At 47.3% G+C, this 24,595-nt stretch overlaps 1 long non-coding RNA gene across 2 annotated transcripts; it reads right to left on the bottom strand.

Moving 5' to 3' along the window:
* Positions 1-1,178: 1,178 nt before the first annotated feature.
* On the bottom strand, positions 1,179-2,254 carry LOC119321813. 2 transcript variants are annotated; one of them, XR_005155218.1, is made up of 4 exons: positions 2,144-2,254; positions 1,889-1,978; positions 1,478-1,665; positions 1,179-1,373 (listed from the first exon to the last, which is right to left on the bottom strand). It is a non-coding gene; the product is annotated as an uncharacterized LOC119321813 (long non-coding RNA). The 2 variants fall into 2 exon arrangements; XR_005155217.1 differs by having other exon boundaries at positions 1,889-2,253.
* Positions 2,255-24,595: the final 22,341 nt, after the last annotated feature.

A 24,595-nucleotide genomic window follows, 5' to 3' on the forward strand; every position in this document is an offset into this window, starting at 1 on the left:
CTTCAGCTGGCTCTTACACGAGAACCCGCTTACATTCTCTCTCCTATCCTATATGTTTCAACTAAGTATAGAAATATTATTTTATTTCTTACTGTTGTACTTGCTCTAACACTGCACTACAAGCCGGCTACTGCTAGCAGTGGTCGAACACGGTTCCCTGGCCAGTGCATGAGCTTGGCGTGACCCCGGCCGCTGCCCCTCTTCACTGCATGCATGCTTGCGCATGAGACCAGGCTCGCCACCAGCCACGGCCAAAGTCCCCTACTCCACAAGCTCGTTGTGACGCAGAGCTCCCGGAACCTCGTGCGTGATGGCTGGCTCTCACGTTGGAGATGACGAAGTTGAAAGAAGAAGAAAAGAGGAGGAAGATGAGGTTGGGTCAATGGAATAAACAGGGAATGCATTGATTCATGGTGGGCCAATTAGATGACTAAACACAGCCTTGGTGGTTGGTTGTTGGGCAATGGAACAAAAGCGTGTTGCAAGTGGGCCAGGAAAGAGACTGATTATGAAGAGAATACTTCTCATACATTGAACTAAGGGCCTATTTGGTTTCAAATAAGTCACCAACTTATAAGTCGAAAAGTGAAAAAAAGTGACTTATTTTGCCAAATAGACCCGACTTATAAGTCATAGGTTGCTCCACCCCAGCTTAAAACTTATAAGTCATCCCCTTTTGCATGGATCCCACCACCTGCATGATGTTGATTGGTGTGAAAAGGTGTGTCAGGTGACTTATAAGTCAGGTGACAATCAAACAGGCGTGACTTATAAGTCACTGGTTTTAAGTCACCTGGCTTATAAGTCAGGTGACTTATTGAAACCAAACAAGCCCTAAAACTAAATAATACAACCATCCTAATAGAGTGGTGCATATCCCTATGCACATTAAGTGGTGAGATATCAGAGGAGGGCACCCGCAGGTGCTCCTATGTACTTTCGGGTTCATCACAAACTATATATACTAGATGACACCCCGCGCGTTGCTGCGGGATTTTGTTGTCGCGATGATTTGAACAATCAAAACGCCCAAGAGTTGGAATACTCATGTCTTCCTAAATGCCTTGACCTTCATGATCTCTTCTGAACATAGTCAAATGTCATACAAAATGAATAATGTCAAAATCTAAATATACACCTGTAAAAAGGAATAATTCAGAAGTGATGGAATTGTTGTAATTTATTAGTCGTTCAAACTAAAAAAAATCCAGATAACCATAGGGGCTTAAATCTTAATCACATCATATAGGCCATGGTTTTTAATTTCCTTTTGATTAGGGCCAAAATCCACCATTGTTACCGCTGAACAATTGTACAGCCACATCTCTTGTGAATCCACGTATCTTGGCACAGGTGTAGTCCAATCAATCAAACTGTAAAGTCTAAAAGTTCAAACTAATAAAATGTTAGCCAATGCAGCTGGGCCAAATAGAATCGGGAATACAGTGGAAATAATGCGTTTAAAGGAGGAGCTCACCTGTGTGCCCTTGCTTGGCGTTTACGCGGAAGATGTTTCGGTAGAGGCGGCAGTGGAGGGTTGTGAGTAGAAGAAGAGGCGGACGACTACGGACTACACGCGCTCAGGCCTCTACTGCGACATACAGGGCGGCTCATCAACACAGCAGCGATGATCTATGAGCAGAAAATTCGACCTGCAAGGATGATCTATGGCAAATAACATGAACATTGACTTATCTCTGAACACTCACACACGACACGGAAGGCATGACAAAAATAAATCATATGCAAGTGCAGGGTAATCTAACAGTAAAAGAGAATTAAATTATGGCATGATTGGGGACGCAGGGGGGCTGTCATGCCAGAACTAACTGGGTATGGTCAGGGGATTAAAAATCGTTGCGGCCGACAGCAAGGCTCCTAATCCTACCTTCCAGGCCTGGAGGCAGCAAGATGGATCCACGGGAGCAGAAGCCCGAACGCCTAGTTGTGGTGCCAACTCCATAAGTTGCTCATCTTTCTGTTCAATGGAGAAGGTAAGGAGGAGAAGTAAAATTGTTCAGTTTCTTTTACAAAATAGTAGTGGAGAAGATGAAGAGAAAGAGAATTGGACGCGGAAGATGAAGTGAAGAAGTTGATGTCACTCCCCCTCGCGAATTAAGATGTATTGGATCTCAACATGGACCTGTTCGATCTCAGGACTCATGGGCATGTGGCTCGCCTAGCAAGTTGCAGACACCATCTTTGGATTTGGATCTAGAGACGACAATCGGGGAGATGAAGTGAGAGGGATGAGTGATGGGCGAAGGAGCGGAGACGGGTGGTGGCGTTGTGCATCTATTTGTAGGAGGCAGGGAGGAGAAAAGGCACACTGTAAATAGAGGCACATGGGAATTTCTTCTGAGGGGAATTAATAGCGTTGGGAGATAGAGACGAGAAGGGCTAGAAAGAGAGACCGATCGGTTGTTTGGAAATTGAAAGCTGATGTGGCATCATGATGATGTGGACAGTCTGCATGTAGAGAGAATTGGTAGTAGTGGGGATCAACTTCTTAATAATGTAAGATGTAAGATGTAAGATTCATGTTTGTATTGTATTTTGGCGTGGTTCTTTTTTATGCATGGATTTAACTCACCGGTCTTATGTTAGAGGTCAACAAGGAGAAGAGCACTTAATTTGACCACAAATTTTCAGTTCCTGTTGCCCTATTCCACCTTTAATATATAAGCATGTAATGTAATTTCTCTCATGCGACAAATTATTTTCTTTTTGTTTTCCTACCAGATAAACATATAGCTGCCAGGAACCAAAGCTCTGTACTGCACATTCTCCTTGCGTACTTCATTGAGGGGCTAGCTAGCTCCATCCTTCTCAAGGAAGGTCTGTCTTCTCCAGGTTAGTGATTTATCATTTACCCACTGCTCTCCGCCTCTCCATCCATTTGAGTCTACTACTGCTTCGCTTTAGGGCAACTCTTGCTGATTAATTAGATCCATGCATGCCTGCGTGCCTCGTAATGTGATCATCACAGGCCAGTGTTTTGCTAGGGACAATCTAGACATATTTCATATGTAACTCAGCATATCTCTCCGCTAAATGTGTTTCAAACTGGTTGTTAGGAATGCATGGTTCATAACAGACTATATATTTGGGTGTTCTGAACTTTTGATACTATTCATGTTTGAAAATTAGGGAAATTTGTCAAATCAATCGACTTGTTAATTTCACCCGCAAATGAATGACGTATTAATTTTGTCGAGGGTGTCAAATCAATTTACAAAATTGGAAAACCAGAACACAAACATGAAAATGCCTGAGCCTTCGTACACTCATGGACTTAATCCTATACGACACACACATTTATAGCAGGAAACGATGGTTCATTGCAAACTATATATTCCTGTTTATGTTGTACTTTGGTGTGGTGTTTTCATGCATGGACATGGATCTGACATGTGCAACCTCTGCTGGTCTATTGGTAGAGGTCAACGAGGAGAAGATCACTTTTCTGATGCCTATTCTACCTATAATATATAAGCATGTAATGTAATTTCTCTCATGCACCAGTTTCTCTCTTCTTCTTTTTTTTACCAGGAGAACAGTAACATGGACCATGCAAGTGTGGCACCAAGGAGTATAGCGTACCATCTACTCGAAGAAATGACAAATGGTTTCTCCAAGGGCCGGGAACTTGGTAGCGGTACATACGGAAAAGTCTATCTGGTACGATTAATACGGTTCCCAGTCACAATTTCACACAATTAGAGAAGACGATGTTGCCAGACTTGTGAATTGAGATACATTACACGCTATTCGGTGAACACATCATTCCGCACTTCATTTCCCTACTATTCCCGGCCAAAAAAAAACCATCTACTATTAATGGAAAGACAGGTTCATTTTGTTAGTCTCTAGAGGAGCAACTACATCCATCACATAGAACATCATGCTTATAGATTCAGGCTCGTGCCCAAGAAGGATGACACAATGTGTAACTTTGTGAGCTACAATATTTGGTTATCTACTGATCTTATTAATTATTTACTTGCATTCTTGATATTGAACTGCTGTGTGCTACAACATATATTTAGAGGATTTGGATAGCTAAATAAATATTCAGCAACTATCATTTTCTGCTTACACTTGTTACATATATCACTACTGTTGAGTATAATGTTTATTAGGAAAGACGAGATAAACTAGAATTTGTTCTGGCTTGTCTTGTACTCCAAGTAGATCATTGTACTCCTATATATATGCCCTCGAGGCTCAAGCACTACAACGACAATTCCACCAAACCTCTCTCTCCTTTCTAACATGGTATCAGTTTCCGGGTTCTAAACCCTAGCCGCCGCCGCCGCTTCCACACCCGCGCGCCGCCCCTGGGGTGGTCGGCCTCCATGACCGCCGCCGGGGGCCGCGCCGCCCGTACCTAGGGTTCGTCCGCCGGCCGTGTTAGCCGGCTGCCCTAGAGAGTCTTTTTCCCGATACTTTGATCCGGGTTTTTCTCTCTTTCGTCGGTCGCTTTGATCGGCGTCTACTTTTTGGTTTTCCGATCTTTTCTTGATCGGTTTGCGTCGCCCACCGTCGCCGTCGACACCTCGCACCTCTACTCCGACATCGGCGCAACCGGCCGGCTACTTCACCGACCCGGCGGCCTCGCGTGACAGGCAGCCCTTAAGGCCGTCGTCCGCGCGCCGACCCGCCCGTCGATCTACGCCGGCCGTCACCGCCGTGCTCCGACCGGGACTCCTGCATCACCCCGACCCGGCGGCCTCGCGCCATGCGGCGGCCAATCATAGCCGCCCTGCCGCCCGCCGCCGCCGGCTTCATCTCGGACTCCGCCGCCACCACGCCTCCACCGAGCGGCATCCCCGACCAAGCGCGCGATCGGCTTGATCACCCGCTCACCGCCGCGATCCGCCTCATCTACGCCGCGCGACCGACCTGGCCCGTCAGTTACGCGTGCCTCCGCTGGTCCCGTGAAGATCGTCACTGAGTTCAGCGCGCCCCTCCGCCGATCGAGCAACGGGCTGCCGCTGCGTCGCCCCATCGGGCCGCAGCGCCGCCGCCCCGTGGTTCTTCTCCCGGCTACACCGACCCGCATCACCGCTGCGTCGCCCCTTCGGGGCGTAGTGCCGCGGCCCGCGGTCTACCGCCGCCCCGAGGCCGTCCGCTCCAGGCCGTCCCCGTGACTGCACCGACCCTCGCGCCACCGCTGCATCGCCCCGTCGAGCCGTAGCGAGCGCGGCACGCGGTCCACGCCGCCGTCTCGAGGCCATCCACGCGGTTGCACCACCCCGTGCTTCGCCGCTGTGCCGCCCCGTCGGGCTGTAGCACCACGGCCCGCGGTCCCTGCGACCGTCCCGAGGTCTTCCGTCGTCGCCCCGACCTGCCCGCCGCCGCTGCGTCGCCCCTTTGGGCCGTAGCGCCGCGGCCCGCGGTCCACCGCCGTCCCCGCGCGTCGACTTCCTGTGGCATGCGCCGCACCACCTCCTTTGGCGCGGGAACGCCACCGTCCGCGCCGGTCTTCGTCACACTGTCGGGTTCTTCGCCTACTTCGAGCACCGCCACCGCGCTCCTAACCTAGCCGCCGCCGCCGCCGTCAGGCCGCCGCCGCCGCTCTTCTTTTGTAGCCGCCACAGCCGCCCGTCCACCTCCTTCGTCTTTGTCCAGCACCAGCCCGTCGCCAGCGTAGTCGTCATCTACCCCGACCGCTTTATCTACTCCGACAACTGCGGGCGACATTGGCCCCGTGCCGATTGGCGCCGCAACCGTCGTTGAGTCCTTCTCTGCTGGCCTCTCCGACTTCTTCGACATGGCGTACAGCTCGTGCAGGTCCCTGTCTACGCATGCCCGGTGCTGGCAACACTGCCGTGTGCCTTCGTCCACAACGTGTCCCCGGGCCCGGCAAGCCTGGTGCGGCGCTTCGTCAACTTCGTCTTCATCCGTCTACGCATGCCCGGTGCTGGCAACACCGACGCGTGCCTTCGTCTACGATGTGTCCCCGGGGTTGGCAACCCCGGCACGACGCGTCGTCAACATCATCTACTTCCTGACGCACCACTACTTCGACACCACTGCGCCCACGACTAACTCGGCGCCTCCTTGCGCCCGCGGCTCCACGGCGACTTTCTCGACACCGGCTACGTCGACTCGACATCGACCACGGCATTCTTCGCACGGCTACCTCGACCACGGCTCCACCACCCACGCTCTCGGCTACCTCGACAAACGGCACAAAGGGCTATCGCCTTGCTTGAGCAACCTCGTCGGTTGCCACTCCAGCCACGACTCCGCGATGCGTCGACCGTTACGACTGTGGGGGGTGTCCGTCGGCTTGTCTTCGGATTCTTCTCCAGTCTCACTGTCTGCGTCGCTACCGTTGTGACTGCGGGGGGATGTTGAGTATAATGTTTATTAGGAAAGACGAGATAGACTAGGATTTGTTCTGGCTTGTCTTGTACTCCAAGTAGATCATTGTACTCTTATATATATGCCCTCGAGGCTCAAGCAATACAACGACAATTCCACCAAACCTCTCTCTCCTTTCTAACAACTACGAATTAGCATAAAATTAAACCAAGCATGTGACACATTGAATAGGGATTGCATAAGGATGGAGAAAAGATTGCTGTGAAGATGCTTCATCCCGTCCTAGGACTTGATGATGAGCAATTTGAGAAGGAGTATCACAACCTTGAAAGTCTGCGGCACCAGAATATTGTGCAGTTACTTGGCTATTGTAATGAAACTCGATGGAAATACATGCCGCACGAAGGAAAAATTGTTTTGGCTGAAGAGACACACAGGGCGCTTTGCTTTGAGTATATGCAAAATGGAAGCCTTGACACTTGTCTTTCTGGTATGGTGCATGGTCTTGTACTTGTAATAGTAGGTACCATGATATAATCTTAATATATATGTTATGTGGATGCTCTTTGTTTGTTGGTACAGATGAATCTAGTGGACTAGATTGGCACACACGCTATGCAATAATCGAAGGGATTTGCAAGGGGTTGAAATACCTTCATGAGGAATTGGAACATCCGATTTTTCATTTGGATTTAAAACCAGCGAATATATTACTGGATGAGAACAATATTCCGAAAATTGCAGATTTTGGATTATCAAGGCTCATCGGAGAAGAAGAAACGCGAATCACAAATAATTTCACAGGAACAATGTAAGATGTTTTTTTAACTGATATTTTTGTATTAGGGAATTCTATTTGCATTAGACTCAGTAACATATATAATGTATCATGCAGTGGGTACTTACCACCGGAATTCATAAATCAGCGTGTAATTTCAAGTAAGCTGGACATATTCAGCTTGGGTATTATAATCATAAAGATAATGACGGGACCTACGGGGTACACTCAGAGTGTTGAGATGTCTTCGCAAGAATTCATTGATCATGTAATAAAAGAAGTTGGCGGCTTTACCAAGATCAGTTATTCAGTTGTATATTTCAAAAGTATTTACTTCAATTTTTCTAATATACTATAATTCTTTATGAATGTGTAATAAATTACAAGGTACATGAAAATTGGAGGAATAGGCTGCATGCAACTTTCAGTGCATGCCTTTTGGAGTTATACTGCAAACAAGTAAAGAGATGCACTGAAGTAGCTTTAAGATGTGTGGAGATTGATCGACACAAAAGACCAACTGTGGGGGACATTCTCAATGAGCTAAATGAGACAGAGATGATAAAATCACCTTATCTTCCACGTACATTTGTGGACGAGGTAAATGATCACTAATGGCATAACCGCATTGATTTCCGTTTTTCCCCGTATAGAAAAATTATGCTAATAATTGACCAGCAGATAATGTTTTGTATTTTTTAAGTATATGGATTAGCACACGTGACATCAAGACTATGCATTTGAAAGACTGTCTAACATTAATTAAGCTTGGAAGAAAAACCAGAAATTAAAATACAAAATGAAAGTATACATTGGCTCTATGTCCTGTATCTACTATAGTTGATATTACATTGAGTGCTGGATAATGTAATACCTTTGCTCAACCATATTATTTTAGATTTTATATGACTATTCAAAATGCATTTTCGGAAAATTTTAGCTTTGCAAACACACATTTTGAGGGGTGCCCAAACTCCAAACAATCAGCGTCACTACTAGGGTTTCATATCTTTTACACGAAATGTTGTTACAGCTAGCTACACTTTATATTTCCTTAGAAGATTAGACTGTGTGGAACCATAATTCCTAGGAAAAATGACGTCAATGGGTATTCCAAAACTTCGGTCGCTTTAGCCACACGAGTTATGAATTATGTTTTCTTAGGATAAAAACATTAAGTGCGCTTCTCCAAAATGTTATTCATATTTTATTTTTTCCATGAAAAAAAGGGAAGTAGACCAGCACACCTTGCAAGCCTTCCTAATGGGCAACGGTGCCAGTCGATGAGCGAGGCTGAGAATCTCTTTGGTGAAGTAGTCGACAACAAACTGGATCAAATGACGCGGAAGTGGGGCCGCGTGCTGGGCGCCGCCGCGCGCAAGGAGTGGGAGGCGGAGCTTACCACCAGAGCGACCGCCGCCACCCTCCCGCAGCCGACTAGGCGGCCGAGCTGGCACGACTCACTGGCGTGCGCGTGGCCGTTCTCTTGGATCGAACGCCGCTCGCTCAAAGGGGACGCAGCCGCCGCCACCACCCATTCGGCACCCGTGCCGCTGGCAGACACGGTGGGCGCCTGGTACCGTGCGCTTGAGTGCGGCGAGTTCTGGTTCCCCGCGTAGGTGTACAACCGCGAGGTAGTTAACAACAGTTTTCAGTATATGCTCCGTGTATACTCTTACTGCTATTTTTGCTTAGTTGTAAATTAAAGTTTGATCCTTTCAGTTACAGCCGTCATTAGATTAGGTAGAGGAAGCACAGCTCGCTTTGGTGTTGTTTTTTTTTACTTGCGAAAAGCTCGCGTTGTTTAATGCTGGGAGAATGTCTTTGGTATAGAAGGGGCATGTCGGGTTCTTACTATCGTGCTATGACGCTCACCTCCGCTACGACAGGCGAACCGACACCTTTACCGCCAGGTACTCACAACTCAATTCAATTTACTTGCCGTTACCTGTTGTGAACTTGTGATCCGGGCCGAGATCGATGGAATTGGCCACTGGTGACTTGTGAGCCTGTTTGATTATTCAGTGTATTGATGGAGATATGATTTAATACATGAAGGCCATTAGAGCATGGGATATTTAATTTGGTTTTGGTTTTACTTGCCGTGGTTGGTTGGGATCGCTTTTAATTTGGTGATGATGGGCTCTGATAGGTACCCCCCTTTTCGGCCTCTGGTTCTAAGCAAAGGCACCGGTTTCAGCTACTAAATAAAATCGGAGAGAAAGCTCTCTTTTTCAAAAAAAAGAAAAAAACGCCCCCACCTTTTCTGGCCAAGGAGGACGACGGCGTGCAATGGTGCAGGATCCGCGGGGCACCGTTGAGCACGCCGGCCCAGGATCTCCATGTCTCGGGCTGCTTGGAGGAGCTGCGCCCGGGTGACCACTTAGAGGTCCAGTGGCGGCTGAACAAGGATTTTCCCTACGGTATGCATGTGCTCGCTTCACATCCATCACGCACTTGCAAAAATGGCTTGCCAGCTGGTACCAGTGTACTAGGTTCTCGTAGTTAACGGCATTGCAAAACTCCATCAGCGTAACACTTGCCACTTGGCAACGGATGCTCTGCCGTAGTGCGGGCGAGATAAACCTCTGGAAACAGCACCAGTTACCGTACAGACGAAGAGCGCGGCTAGCTCGTCTGCTTTGCATTTATACAGGTAGCATAAATAAAGATAATAAACATGTGAAATATATTCAGGAAAATATCCGAGACAACAAAGATTCCTTATCTCCATAATACCAACTTGTATGAAACGTCGTGGCAACGATAGGTTATGTGAATGATGATGTACAGCTTTACCAAGTTTTCAGTTTGCACCCTGTAGCTGCCGGATCCTAGATTTGTAGATTTTCTGAATGTTACATGGTATAAATCGCTGCGCAGTTGTGTTTTTTCAGACATGCTAGTCAGGTTCCAGGTATGCCGCTGCTTCGCACGCGGTAAGCGACCTTTTGCTGGAATTCTTGAACGGATCTGATGATCCATTGCCTAATTTCTGGCAAGTGAGCGCTGATGCGTACCAAGTCGACGATCGAGTCTCCGTGGACGACTATGCGGGACAGAGGCGTGCAACTATAGTCGTCACGAGAAATGCGGTGTACAAGTTCGTAATTTCGTTAATCATACTTTTATCTTACTCTCCAGGACTTCCAGGTATGTGGCTTCTACTGTAATCAGACACCCATATTATACGCGTGTACATTTTGAGAATATATCCCATCAGGCTCGCAGCAGTAAATAATCAAATCACGAGTAGCTGAGCTCGTTGGTGAACTCTCATCTCATGTAGTAGTGAAGTATACAGTTAATGCACTTACATTCGGTACGCTACCCTAGTCCATATTTAGCTGGTGTTCATTCTGGCAAACAAATAAAATAGCTAGTCTTTCTTTCCCTAGACCACGTAATGAAAATAGAAAACAACAACCAAAGCAAATTGTATGAAAAGGAGTACGGGTGAGGGTGGAGAAGAGGAGGGTGACAGGTACGTTTGATCGACGGTGGATCTCCATGGATAGGTTTCATAGGCTCCATACAACTCAATCAAACCTGGACGAGATGAAAATGCGCCGTTTGCTTGCCTGCAAGCCGACCTGACTCACATCGGCACGAAACTTAAAGCACCCCAGAGCCTGGCTCGCCGGGAACGCTCGAATCGATCGTTTCCAGCGAGCCAGGCTGAGTCGGGCGGAAAACAAAGACGCAGCATAGGGCGCGTTGCAGGGGAGTGCGGTCGAAGATGGCAGGAGGGGAAAATTGGCCGAAGTGGGAAGGCGCGAAATATACACTCACCACGCTCACCCCTAGCTGTAGGACAAGACCTCCTCTATTGTAGGCACCGGCGCCGGTGGCGACTCAGATTTGCGGCTGCGATGACGGCGACGACTCAGATCTGCAGCTGCGACACTGCCCTGCAGCGGGGAGTGGCGGAAGGAGCACTCCCCAGCAGCGGCAACTGCTTCTCCCTTTCTTCTTCGATACCCGTCCGGCCATCCTTGTCTCTGCCATGTCTCCCCCGACCTCAAAGCCGATAAGCTACCCCCCCCCTCCCCTCCTCTGCTATGTGTTAGGTCGTTCGATAGGACCGTTTAGGGTCGATAGCGCCATCGCTGACCGCATCATAAATGTCGCTTAGGTTGTGGATGAACGGACAAAGCTTCTAGTTCAGGCAGCATCGATGATAGATGTGGTTCAGGCCTGGATCATGTTGATCCATAAGAGAGTTACTAGATCATTATGGCGTGCATTGTTGCGCCCGTCCATTTTGACTATAAAATGGTAGGAGTTTCTTTAAGTATGGAGACACAAAAAATGAAAGTTAATTTGCATCAATCTAAGTGTCCAAATGAGGACCAATGATGCATCAAGAACTCTAGGTGACATAATTTGAATTATTACCAAATCCAATAGCAACATAGAATTACCTCAAACATGTCCCAATAGTTACCATTAAGGTAGAAGGTACAACATATATAGGTAATGTTCAATTTTGACAGACACTTAGTACATCACCAAGCAACAACAGTGGCCATAATGCGCACACAGATATAATTTAAATAAGGGCAAATGATTAATATCTATTTTGTAGGAATATAAATATGAAGGTATCATAGCTGTAATTTAAAATATAGTATATAAGGAGATTCAGCCACCCGATTTAGGAGTTACATGTAGCCACAATAAAAAGATCTGTTAACAATGCTGGAATTTTTGTCTATCTGGGCCTAGCCCAATAGCAGTTTCAGAAATTCCTAATAAATCCTAGAGGCCCACGCAGCCCATTCGTGCAAGGCAAGAGGTGGAACTAAAGTTTAGTCCCACATTGCTAGTTTAGAGGGAGTTGGACCTCTTTATAAGGGAGGCTCTTTCCCCAGGGCCGTCTCCAGAAATACGAGGCCCCGGGTGAAAACCAAAATATGGCCCAAAATTTTAAACAGTTCACATAACAAAAGAATTATTATGTGTAAAGCATACTTTCATTTTATTATATAATTGCAAGTCTGTTTTATTTATACCTTGTTTAGACATATATCAACAGTAATGCTAAAAAGGTAAAAGGGATTGCAAGGCAATTAATGGATCTCATGTCCTACGAAAAAGGAGAATCCGTCTAGTATTTCTTCAAATAAAATCATTAATCATATCTTCGTTGCAAAAGGAACCTTCACTGCCAATATTACCTTAATCAATTTCTGCATCATGAGCCTCAACCTCTGTTGCATTGTCATCACGACCATCATTAACAGTAGCATCTATAGTTTAATTTTCAGAATTATGTTGGGGGTCTTGCAACATTAACATCAAGGGAAACTGTTAGAGATTGAGCCTCAACTTTGAGTCTTTGTTTCTTCTTATGCTTTGCAGTACCAGATTCATGCTTCCTAATTCTAGTAGACATGATGACACTACTAGGGAAAAGCCTAGCAACAGCGCGGGTTTTTGGCCTATTAGTAGCGCGGGGGCCGGCGTTACTAATAAGGCGCTACAGCTAACGTATAGCAGTAATGCGGGTGCCATCCGCGCTACTACTACGTCCTTTAGTAGTAGCGTGGGTAAAAACCCGCGCTACTACTACCAGCGCGGGTTTTTTTTTGAATTTTTTCGAAAAAATATTTCGATTTTTCCCCTAATTTTCAAATTTCTGAATTATTTTAACCTCAAATCTCTAATCACCCCGGCGCTACTAATAAGGCGCTACAGCTAACGTATAGCAGTAACGCGGGTGCCACCCGCGCTACTACTATGTCCTTTAGTAGTAGCGTGGGTAAAAACCCGCGCTACTACTACCGGCGCTGTTTTTTTTTTTGAATTTCTTCAAAAAAATATTTCGATTTTTTCCCTAATTTTCAAATTTCTGAATTATTTTAACCTCAAATCTCTAATCACCCCTCATCGCTGCTCAATTTAATCTCTAATCACCCCTCATCATTCCAAATCATCTAACTTTTCGGACGGTCACCCATCCTCTCACTACTCCAGCCTGAGCACGCTTAACTTCCGGGTTCTATTCTCCCTCGTTTCCAAGTCTGCACTTGTTGTTTTCCTGACAATAGTAAGATGTCAATCCTATTAACCACAGGAATTTAGCTTGAGCATGAAGTCACACATTTCACTATTTGAGTTTGAAACTGTTGCTCTAAAAAATTAGTAACACTAATATTTCTTGAATAATTAGTTTGACCACAGTTTGACCACAGTTTGGCCATAGTTTGACCAGATTTGACCAAAATTCAAAAAAACCAAAATAATTATTTAATAACACTAATATTCTAGAATAATTAGTTTGACCATTGTTTGATCACAGTTTGACCACACAGTTTGAAATTTTTTCGATTTTTTCCACTCTAGATCTTAAAAGCCCCGTAACTTTTTTTCTGTTTGGTTTTTGAGGATTTTGAAAATGTTTAACGGGGTTCCCCCAGTTAAATTTGGATGTAACTTTTCGAGTAGATGGTTTTCATATAAAAAATTTTTCATCCGAGTTAGTATGCAAAAGTTATGCCCATTTTAAATTCTCGAGAGATTTTGCAAATAAAGTCAAAATTCATATTTGCAAATTTCCCAACAACTAGACCACATATCACATGAGAAACTTATTTTCTTTTATTTTTTTGACATTTTCATCATTTTCTTTTATTTTTTTTAAACTGAAAAGGCGATCCACAGGAGGGGGGGGGGTAGAGTTTGAAAATGGAACCTTTAGTAGTAGCGCAGTTTTTTACCCCCTTGCTACTACTATGGCACCACTTAGTAGTAGCGAGGGCTAAAAACAACGCTACTGCTATCAAACTTAGTAGTAGCGAGGTTTTAAAAACCCGCGCTACTACTATGGCATATCTCCCAGGGGGCACGGTAGAGACCGCTTAGTAGTAGCGGGGGTTAAAAACCGTGCTACTGTTATCAACTTAGTAGTAGCGAGGTTTAAAAACCTGCGGGTAAGTAGCAGTAGCGAGGGTTTTTAACCATCGCTACTAGTAACTTTCTGTGTATAGGCTTTTTCCTAGTAGTGTGAAGATGCAGAAACAATACCTAAGAAATTGTAAGTGATCATCGATCAAATAGAATCTACTTATTAGTTTCTAATAGTAACAATCACTAGATGAATAGATCATTTATATACAAAGAAAATGAACTGAAAATAGAACCTTGCACTGGAGATTAAAACACGGTTCGTAGGGCTTACATGTTCCTCCATCCTGATTGAAGCGACGATTGGAACCACGGTCAACGGTTGTTACGTCTGCACGCTGCAAGACGATCGGCAATAGAAATAGATCGGAGGTAACCGCGCTGGCGCCGGCACGACTGCTAGGGCCTTCGTCGATCTCCGGTCGCCGCTCGCCAGACCTGCAGTTTGCTGCCTGTTCGTCCGCAATCGCTGGAATTGAGTGATCTTTTTTTTTGAGACAATGGAATTGAGCGATCTGTACCCACTCTTCCGATCGTGCTATTGGGCCTCCAACCTTCTTTTCTGTAAGTCTGTTATTTAGGCCTCTAGCACTAGCAGCCCAGACCCCCGTATGCATCAAAGACATCACATACTCCCCGTACGTTAGTTTTCTTTATTTATCTCAATACCTCAAAGAATTGTAAGGTTCCCTCTCCCCTTGTTGAGTAACGTGATTGTATTAGGAAACATAGGTTAGACTAGGAAATATTCTGGCTTGCCTTGTATTTCAAGTAGATTATGTACTCATATATATATGCCCATGAGGCTCAAGCAATACAACGAACGAACTATTCCACCAATCTCTCTCTCCCTTCTAACATGGTATCAGTTTCCGGGTTTTAAACCCTAGCCGCCGCCGCTTCCGCACCTGTGCGCCGCCCCCGGGGCGGTCGGCCTCCATGACCGCCGCCGGGGGCCGCGCCGCCCGTACCTAGGGTTCGTCCGCCGGCCGTGTTGGCCGGCTGCCCTAGAGAGTCTGTTTTCCCGATCCTTTGATCCGGGTTTTCTCTCTTTCGTCGGTCGCTTTGATTGGCGTCTACTTTTCGGTTTTCCGATCTATTCTTGATCGGTTTGCGTCGCTCACCGCTGCCGTCGACCCCGAGCGCCTCTACTCCGACCACGGCGCGACCAGTCGGCCTCTCCTCCGACCCGGCAACCACGCGCATCGAGGCGTCCCGTCAGGGCCAGCCGCCGTCTGCGCGTCGGTCCGCCCGTCGCCCTGTGCCGGCCGTCACCGCCCTGCTCCGACCGGGAAACCTACATCGCCCCGACCCGGCGGCTTCGCACCATGCGATGGCCAATCATAGCTGTTGCTCGCGCGCCGGCCCGTCGATCGATCCACGTCACCCGCCTCCGCCGCATCTGCACAGCAGCTCGGCCGTCTACCTCACCGGCCTCGTCCTCGGCTGTCAGGCTTGTCGGCTGCCTCAAACTTGGGTGCCGCTGCTCCGTTGGTCGCTCGGGCCTCGCTGCCCGGGCGCTGGTGCTGCATTGGCAGCCCGGGTGCCGTTGCTGACGTCCCACGCCATCCGTCGTCGCCGGCCTCATCCAGGACTCCGCCGCCACCATGCCTCCACCAAGCTGCGTCCCCGACCTCGCGCGCGATCGGCTTGATCACCCGCTCGCCGCCGAGATCCGCCTCATCTACGCCGCGCGACCGACCTGGCCCGTTAGTTACACGCGCCTCCGCAGGTCCCGTGAAGATCGTCTCCGAGTTCAGCGCGCCCCTCCGCCGATCGAGCAACGGGTTGCCGCTGCGTCGCCCCGTCAGGCCGCAGCGTCGCCGCCCCGTGGTTCTTCTCCCGGCTGCACCGACCCGCGTCACCGCTGCGTCGCCCCTTCGGGCCGTAGTGCTGCGGCCGGCGGTCTATCGCCGCCCCAAGGCCGTCCGCTCCAGGCCGTCCCCGTGGCTGCACCGACCCTTGCGCCGCCGCTGCATCACCCCGTCGGGCCGTAGCGAGCGTGGCACGCGGTCCACTCCGCCGTCTCGAGGCCGTCCACGCGGTTGCACCACCCCGCGCTCCGCCGCTGTGCTGCCCCTTCGGGCTGTAGCACCGCGGCCCGCGGCCCCTGCGACCGTCCCGAGGTCTTCCGTCGTCGCCCCGACCTGCCCGCCGCCGCTGCATCGCCCCTTCGGGCCGTAGCGCCGCGGCCCACGGTCCACCGCCGTCCCCGCGCGTCGACTTCCTGTGGCATGCGCCGCACCACCTCCTTTGGCGCGGGTACGCCACCGTCCGCGCCGGTCTTCGTCACGCTGTCGGGTTCTTCGCCTACTTCGGGCACCGCCGCCGCGCTCCTAACCTAGCCGACGCCGCCGCCGTCAGGCCGCCGCCGCCGCTCTTCTTTTGTAGCCGCCGCCGCTACCCCCGTAGCCGCCGCAGCCGCCCGTCCACCTCCTTCGTCTTCGTCCAGCAGCAGCCCGTCGCCAGCGTCGTTGTCATCTACTCCGACCGCTTCATCTACTCCGACAACTGCGGGCGACATTGGCCCCGTGCCGATTGGCGCCGCAACCGTCGTTGAGTCCTTCTCTACTGGCCTCTCCGACTTCTTCGACATGGCGTACAGCTCGTGCAGGTCCCTGTCTACGCATGCCCGGTGCTGGCAACACCGCCGCGTGCCTTCGTCCACGACGTGTCCCCGGGCCCGGCAAGCCTGGTGCGGTGCTTCGTCAACTTCGTCTTCGTCCGTCTACGCATGCCCGGTGCTGGCAACACCGACGCGTGCCTTCGTCTACGATGTGTCCTCGGGGTTGGCAACCCCGGCGCGACGGGTCGTCAACATCATCTACTTCCTGGCGCACCACTACTTCGACACCATTGCGCCCATGTCTAACTCGGCGCCTCCTTGCGTCCGCGGCTCCATGGCGACTTCCTCGACACCGGCTACCCCGACTCGACATCGACCACGGCATTCTTCGCACGGCTACCTCGACCACGGCTCCACCACCCACACTCTCGGCTACATCGACAAACGGCACGAAGGGCTACCGCCTGCTTGAGCAACCTCGTTGGTTTCCACTCCAGCCACGACTCCGCGATGCATTGACCGTTACGACTGTGGGGGGTGTCCGTCGGCTTGCCTTAGGATTCTTCTTCAGTCTCACCGTCTGCGTCGCTACCGTTGTGACTGCGGGGGGATGTTGAGTAACGTGATTGTATTAGGAAACATACGTTAGACTAGGAAATATTCTGGCTTGCCTTGTACTCCAAGTAGATCATGTACTCCTATATATACGCCTATGAGGCTCAAGCAATACAACGAACGAACTATTCCACCAATCTCTCTCTCCCTTCTAACACCCCTCTTACATCAAAAATTTTCTTCCACCCACGTCTCCGTCCGCACCCTCCTTCGTGTTTTTTCGTCGTTACCAATTTTCCCAGATCAATCACGTTTATGTTCTCCCTAAAAATCAGGGATTTGTTTCACTTTCCCAGGGCAACTGACCTCCTCTTCCATACGATTTCTCCTTCCCATGCCGCCGACACCGATCTGCACACCCTCCCCTTCTCCCCCAGGCCGCGTCTCTCTCTCTCTCAAACCATGGCCGCAGGCCGGGACCTGTCGCGACTACAGACGATCGACGAGACAACATTCTGCTCCATGCGCGCGCGTCGGGAATGTAGAGGTAGGCTTGACGGAGGTGGCTGCCATTGACGCTGGATGTTGGGGCAGATCGCCACAAGTCTGGCCCTACTGAGTTTTGTGATACTCGGGGGTTATGGATCGTTCATGCTACGATGATGACCTACGGAAAGGACATGGAGAGCGATGTGCACACATCTCACGATCTTGTGGATCTTGCAGATGCCCCTGGGGCTGGGTATGTTGATTTTCTTTTGTGTACACATTACTTTTTTTTTGGTCAAGTGCTTGATGAAATGCACCAAATTTGATTGTTCAGCAGACTACTCTGCACCAAAAACAGTGTTTGGCCAACAATAACCTGATGCAAATCATCGGTGGCGTCTTGAAGAAACAAAAGGAGCTGACCTGGTTGTGTGGATCACGCCTGGTTGTTTGGATCACGCATGGTTTGTGATAACTCGGCAAACAAGAACATGCAGTACATGGATTCTCTATTATGTTGCTGTGACAAGATAGGTCCAATATTTTTTTGGATTTTACCATTGATTCGATTTATGCGTACATTCTTGCAATGATGGTTAATTCCTGAGAATTTATATGCAACTTTGCATACAATTTTTTGTAAATATATATATTTGGAATATCATAATTTCCTTTCATATCCATCATTGAATGAGGAATGTGGTATTTTCAAGTCTTGAAAAATAATTCTTTCAGTAATCCGAAGATTCCTTGATGTCAATATATTCATTTATTTATCGACTTAGTTGTCTGAGCAATATGTATATTTCCTATTGTAATAGTTTGAATGTGTGTGAATATATAGCATTAATGCGAGATGATCTCCTTTTAAATCTTTTACTAGCACACGAGTGATTAATAATGTTTATAGTTTTGCTAAAGCACATCTAGATGTACCCTAAGACATATGTCATTGATTTTACCTAGAGATTCGTGCGGGTATTTACATTCTTTTTTCTTTTCCTTTTTTATGCTTGATCGTGTCATTTAGATGTGCAATAACTAACATACCCTGATGTTTTATTGCTTTGCATTTCGAGACACATGGATAAAGTTAGGTCATTTGTTCAAAATGCAGATTCTAAATCTAGCAGGTTTCCCATTCCTCAGGCCATGGATATTTGTCCTGGATATTTTTATCAAGAAATATATCTACATGTGGTTCATGTATGGATATAAAAATATTTTTAGTTTACTTTTTTGTTTCCAAATTTTCCAAGTGTACGGGCCTTAAGGAATTTTTGAAAGTCCATGTCAGTTGACAAGCGACTAAATGGTCCCACTACTTATTGGCTTACCAAATAAAATCATGCTATTCTTTGTAAGTCGAGTGCGGATTTAATCGGTAGTTAAAGTCCAAATTTTTTTACATAGAATCACATTAACAATAAAATGATATGAAAATCCAGTGATTGCGTATAAATATTCACTAAAATTTATTCTCGCCAATGTACGAAGTATATCCCGTTGCAACGCACGGGCAATTACCTAGTTATAGCTAAAAACGCACGTTAGTTTCCTTTCCTTGTTTATATAGCGATCTTTCAGCGGAAAGGAGGCATCGTACGAAGGGTTTTCCTCTCGATGGGGGGCCCACAATTTCGGGGGCCCTGTGCGGTCGCTCACCTCGCTCCCCCTCGTCGACGGGCGTGTCTTTCCCCACATGTATGAGCATAAGAATAAGAGGGACATCCACGCATGCTCCTCCTCCGCCGCCCGCCTCGCCACGCCACGACGTGGGTTGCGGGAATGAGCCGAGCCGATGTTAAATTTTTGCCACGCACGACGGGTATACGAAAGGCCACGCGGGAGCTGAAACATTTTTCGTAGTGGACACTGAATCCGAACGGGGTGCCTCTTCGGCAGAAGTCCGTTTGCTTCATCTCCCTCTCTTCGTTTCGCCTCCCGTCGCTGCCCTCTCACCTCCTTCTCTTACGCCTATAAAAGGGAGGTCGCTCCTTTCAGAGAGACGCACCAGAACTTCTCCATCCTCTCGCCATTGGTTCCAATCTCTGAGCTGATGTTGTCTTCCTCATCCCGGCCTGCGCGACTACTGACTTCTTCGTCACGGACGCCCCAAACTCCGACAACTACTTCCCCGACGTCGAAAACCTCCTCGGCGACACGGAGGACACCGACCCCAAGTCCAGTGCCTCTGCTCCGGCTGTTGTCCAATACGTGTTCTTTTTTTCTGTTAGAGATCCTGCCACAGTTCCTTGTTCTAGTGTTTGCCCAACCATGTTAAGATCTACCTCATATATGCATCTTGTTCTACTGTCTGCTCGAGAGATGATCGGTTCTAGCTCATATATGCAGATGTTATTTACCTTCACTTTGTCAAATCGCATGACTTTTTTTATCACTGCTATACTAGTCATGCTTTATCTAGTATTTCTATTAATAAAATCATTCGGTAAATTGCTCATATTTCCAAAAATCCAAAAACCTTATTATAGGAAATTTACCCCAAGTGGTTTTGTTGCTTTCATGAGACCTCCTATGTTTGAGGGTATCCACTATAAGAGGTGGCGCGTGAGAGCAGTCTTATGGTTTCAAACCATGAGTTGCTATGACGCCACTCTTGGCAAACCTGAAGGACAGCAAGATGCCCAACAGGCACAAACTTTTCAGAAAATGGATACCTTGTTTAAGACTGCTCTCTTGAGTGTTCTTGGTGAGAACATAGTTGATGCTTATGCATCAATTGATAATGGAAAAGATATGTGGGACGCACTCGAGGCCAAGTTTGGGGTCTTGGATGCTGGCACTGAGCTGTACATCATGAAGCAATTCTATGACTACAGGATGACTGAAGAGCGCTCCGTGGTTGAGCAAGCTCATGAGATACAGTCATTTGCTAGAGAACTTGAGCACTTCAATTGTATCCTACCGGACAAGTTTATTACCGAAGGTATCATCACTAAGCTTCCTCCCACGTGGAGGCACTTTGCTACCTCACTGAAGCATCAGAGGCAGGAGTTTTCCATTCCGGATCTCATTGGTACTCTTGATATGGAAGAAAAGGCGAGAGCAAAGGACAACCGTGCTCGAGGTATTGAGGGAGGTTCTAGTGCCAATCTGGTATAGAAGAAGAACTTCCAACCCCACAAGTTCAAGAACAAGGGCAAGTTTGATGGTAAAGCAAAGTTTGATGGGAAGAACAAGGCTGTGCAGCACACGAACTTCAAGAAGAAGAATGACAAGAAGAAAGGTGTTTGTCATGTATGTGGAGATCCTGATCATTGGGCTCCAAGTTGCCCTAATCGCTATGACAAGCGTCATCCTGGGAAAGGCGGCAAGACCGCTAATGTTGTCATTGGAGACATTGACATGAAGGATGCTGTGTATGGTATACTTCACACTATTCTTTTAGTATGTCATTCTCCTGATTGGTTGATTGACACGGGTGCTAATGTGCATGTATGCGGTGATATTTCCATGTTTTCGTCTTATCAGACCGCAGGGACTTCCACCGTGCTGATGGGCAACGGTTCAAGTGCTTATGTTCATGGTGTTGGCACGGTCGATCTGAAGTTTACTTCGGGGAAGATCGTGCGGCTGAAGAACATGCATTATGTCCCCTCCATCAATAAAAATCTTGTTAGCACATCTCTTCTGTGTAGAGATGGCTACAAGCTTGTCTTTGAGTCGAATAAATTTGTAATTTCCAAGTATGAAACCTTTGTTGGTAAAGGCTATGAGTCAGGAGGCCTGTTTCGTTTATCCTTTTCAGATGTTTGCAATAAAGTTGTTAATCATATTTGCAACAATAGTGAATCAAATGTGTGGCATTCACGTCTTTGTCATGTTAATTTGGTTGCATGTCACGGCTAGCGAAGTTGAACTTAATCCCTAGTTTCACCACCGTCAAGGGATCCAAGTGTCAAGTTTTTGTACAAGCTAAGCAACCTCGTAAGTCTCATGTGACTGCGGAAACGAGAAATCTTGCACCACTAGAACTCATACATTCAGATCTATGTGAAATGAATGGTGTTTGGACAAAAGGTGGAAGGAAATATTTCATGACTTTAATTGATGACTCCACTAGATACTGCCGTGTGTATCTTCTGAAATCTAAGGATGAGACTTTGAACTTTTTCAAGATCTATAAAGCTGAAGTGGAAAACCAACTTGATCGAAAAATAAAGAGGCTTAGGTCCGACCGTGGTGGAGAGTATTTTTCCAATGAATTTGATGCTTTTTGTGCGGAACATGGTATAATCCATGAGAGGACGCCTCCCTATTTTTCACCTCGGTCAAATGGGGTGGCCAAAAGAAAGAACCGTACTCTAACTGATTTGGTTAACGCTATGTTAGACATATTGGGTCTCTCCAAGGCATGGTGGGAGGAGGCGATATTGACTGCATGTCATGTCCTAAACCGAGTTCCCACAAAGAACAAAGAGATAACTCCATTCGAGGAATGGGAGAAGAAAAGGTTAAAGCTCTCTTATCTATGAACCTGGGGTTGTTTGGCGAAAGTCAATGTGCCAATTCCAAAGAAGCGGAAGCTGGGATCAAAAACTGCGGACTATGTTTTCCTGGGATATGCTTTTCATAGCATTGGTTATAGATTCCTGGTTGTAAAATCTGAGGTACCTGACATGCATGTCGGTACAATCATGGAGTCGAATGATGCGACTTTCTTTGAAGATAACTTTCCCATGAAGGATATGGCTACCTCATCTAATCAGGAGATGCCTAGTTCATCGAATCAGGAACGAGTTACAATTACTGAACCTGCCATTTTGATGGAAAACTTTGAAAGTCCTGTGTAGGAGAACAACAAAGTCCCTACTAGGAGCAAGAGACACTCCCAGTTCTATTTTAGAGGCCTATGCATCTGAAGATGCTGACTACTGGAAGGAAGCAGTTCATAGCGAGATGGATTCCATCTTGGCGAATGAAACTTGGGAGATAACTGATCGTCCTTATGGGTGCAAACCTATAGGGTGCAAATGGGTATTCAAGAAGAAGCTTAGGCCTGATTCTACGGGAGTAGCGGCCCTTCACGAATCAGTCCAATTGCGGTCCATAGTGCATTGGAGGGATTTCCACCTGAATCGGACGACCTTAAACGATTAGATCATGAGAATGGATGGCTAAGAATCTGATAGCCTGAGAAGCCTCCAAAAGTGCTCAGTTATAATGTCTTTAAATTCGTCTGAATGAGAAGCCTTGCATCCGGTATGGTCCGATGTTAATACGGGATCAAGAGATGATAGCGAATATGAACGACATCTACAACTGTGACGACACAGAGGCTCTGTGGATGTTTCGAATGAAAAGAGCACCTTTCGCCAGGCTTGTGCAGACGTGCAGAAGCAAGGGGCTGCTACAAGATAGCATCCACGCCACTATGGAAGAGCAAGTGGGCATGTTGCTCCATGTTGTTGGTCATAACCCGAGGTTCAGGGTTGTACACAACACCTTCAGGAGATCAACGGAGATCATCTTCAGGTACTTCAAGCAAGTGTTGTATGTCGTTGGGGAGATCAGAAGAGAGATGATTAGGTCACCAACCGACCAGACTCCTAACAAGATTCGCACTAGCCCAAGATGGTATCCATACTTCAAGGTGAGCACTAACAGTATGTAGTTCTTGCCTTGATATGTTGTTGTTGTTATTTTGTACACTAATAGCATATTGTAATGCCATTCCAGGATTACATTGAATCAATAGATGGTACTCATGTCACTGCCAGAGTGTTGAGGTCACAAGCTGCAACATATAGAGGGAGGTAGCACTACACATGCCAGAATGTGCTAGCTGCTGTTGACTTTGAAGTTCACATATGTGCTGGCTGGCTGGGAAGCATCAGCACATGATGTTAACATTCTCAGTGACTGCATGAGTCATCATGATGGCATCAACATCCCCGATGGCAAGCTCTATCTAGGAGATGCTGGCTATGCATGTCTGCCAGGTGTTCTTCCACCCTTTAGGAAAACCAGGTACAATCTGAACGAGTTCTCTGGTAGGCACTATCCTAGGACTCCTTAGGAACTGTTCAGTCTCAGACACTCCAGCCTTAGAGTGACTGTCAAGAGGGCCTTTTGAGCTTTGAAGAACACGTTTAAGATACTGGATCAGAAGTCATTCCACCCTTACCCTACCCAGGTCAAGCTTGTTCTTGCATGTAGTATCATTCACAACTGGATCCTGCAATAGGGAGTTGATGAACCTATGCCGGAGTAGGAATATGTGACTCCTGATGAGGTGATCAGCTCCGGCCATGATGTGGAGGTGATCGACGACAAAGCATGGAAGAACAAAAGGTTGGAGTGGGCTCAGGCAATGTGGAATAACAGAGGTCACACAAGGATCTGAAGCACAAGAACAAGAAGAAGATGATGATGATGAAAGAGGCAGGAGCAGAAGAGAAGAAGAGGAAGCATAACAACGGTAGCAGAAGAATAGGCAAAGGAATAGGATGAACTTTGATGTCTAGTACACAACCTTCTTCTTGTAGACGTTGTTGGGCCTGCAAGTGCACAGGTTTGTAGGACAGTAGCAAATTTCCCTCAAGTGGATGACTTAAGGTTTATCAATCCGTAGGAGGCGTAGGATGAAGATGGTCTCTCTCAAACAACCCTGCAACCAAATAACAAAGAGTCTCTTGTGTCCCCAACACACCCAATACAATAGTAAATTGTATAGGTGCACTAGTTCGGCGAAGAGATGAAGATACAAGTGCAATTTGGATGGTAGATAAAGGTATTTGTAATCTGAAATAATAAAAACAGCAAGGTAACGAGCAATAAAAGTGAGCGTAAACGGTATTGCAATGATAGGAAACAAGGCATAGGGTTCATACTTTCACTAGTGCAAGTTCTCTCAACAATAATAACATAGATAGATCATATAACAAGCCCTCAACATGCAACAAAGAGTCACTCCAAAGCCACTAATAGCGGAGAACAAA

Source organism: Triticum dicoccoides, chromosome 6B (assembly GCF_002162155.2).
Source record: "Triticum dicoccoides isolate Atlit2015 ecotype Zavitan chromosome 6B, WEW_v2.0, whole genome shotgun sequence".
Taxonomy (NCBI): Eukaryota; Viridiplantae; Streptophyta; class Magnoliopsida; order Poales; family Poaceae; genus Triticum; species Triticum dicoccoides.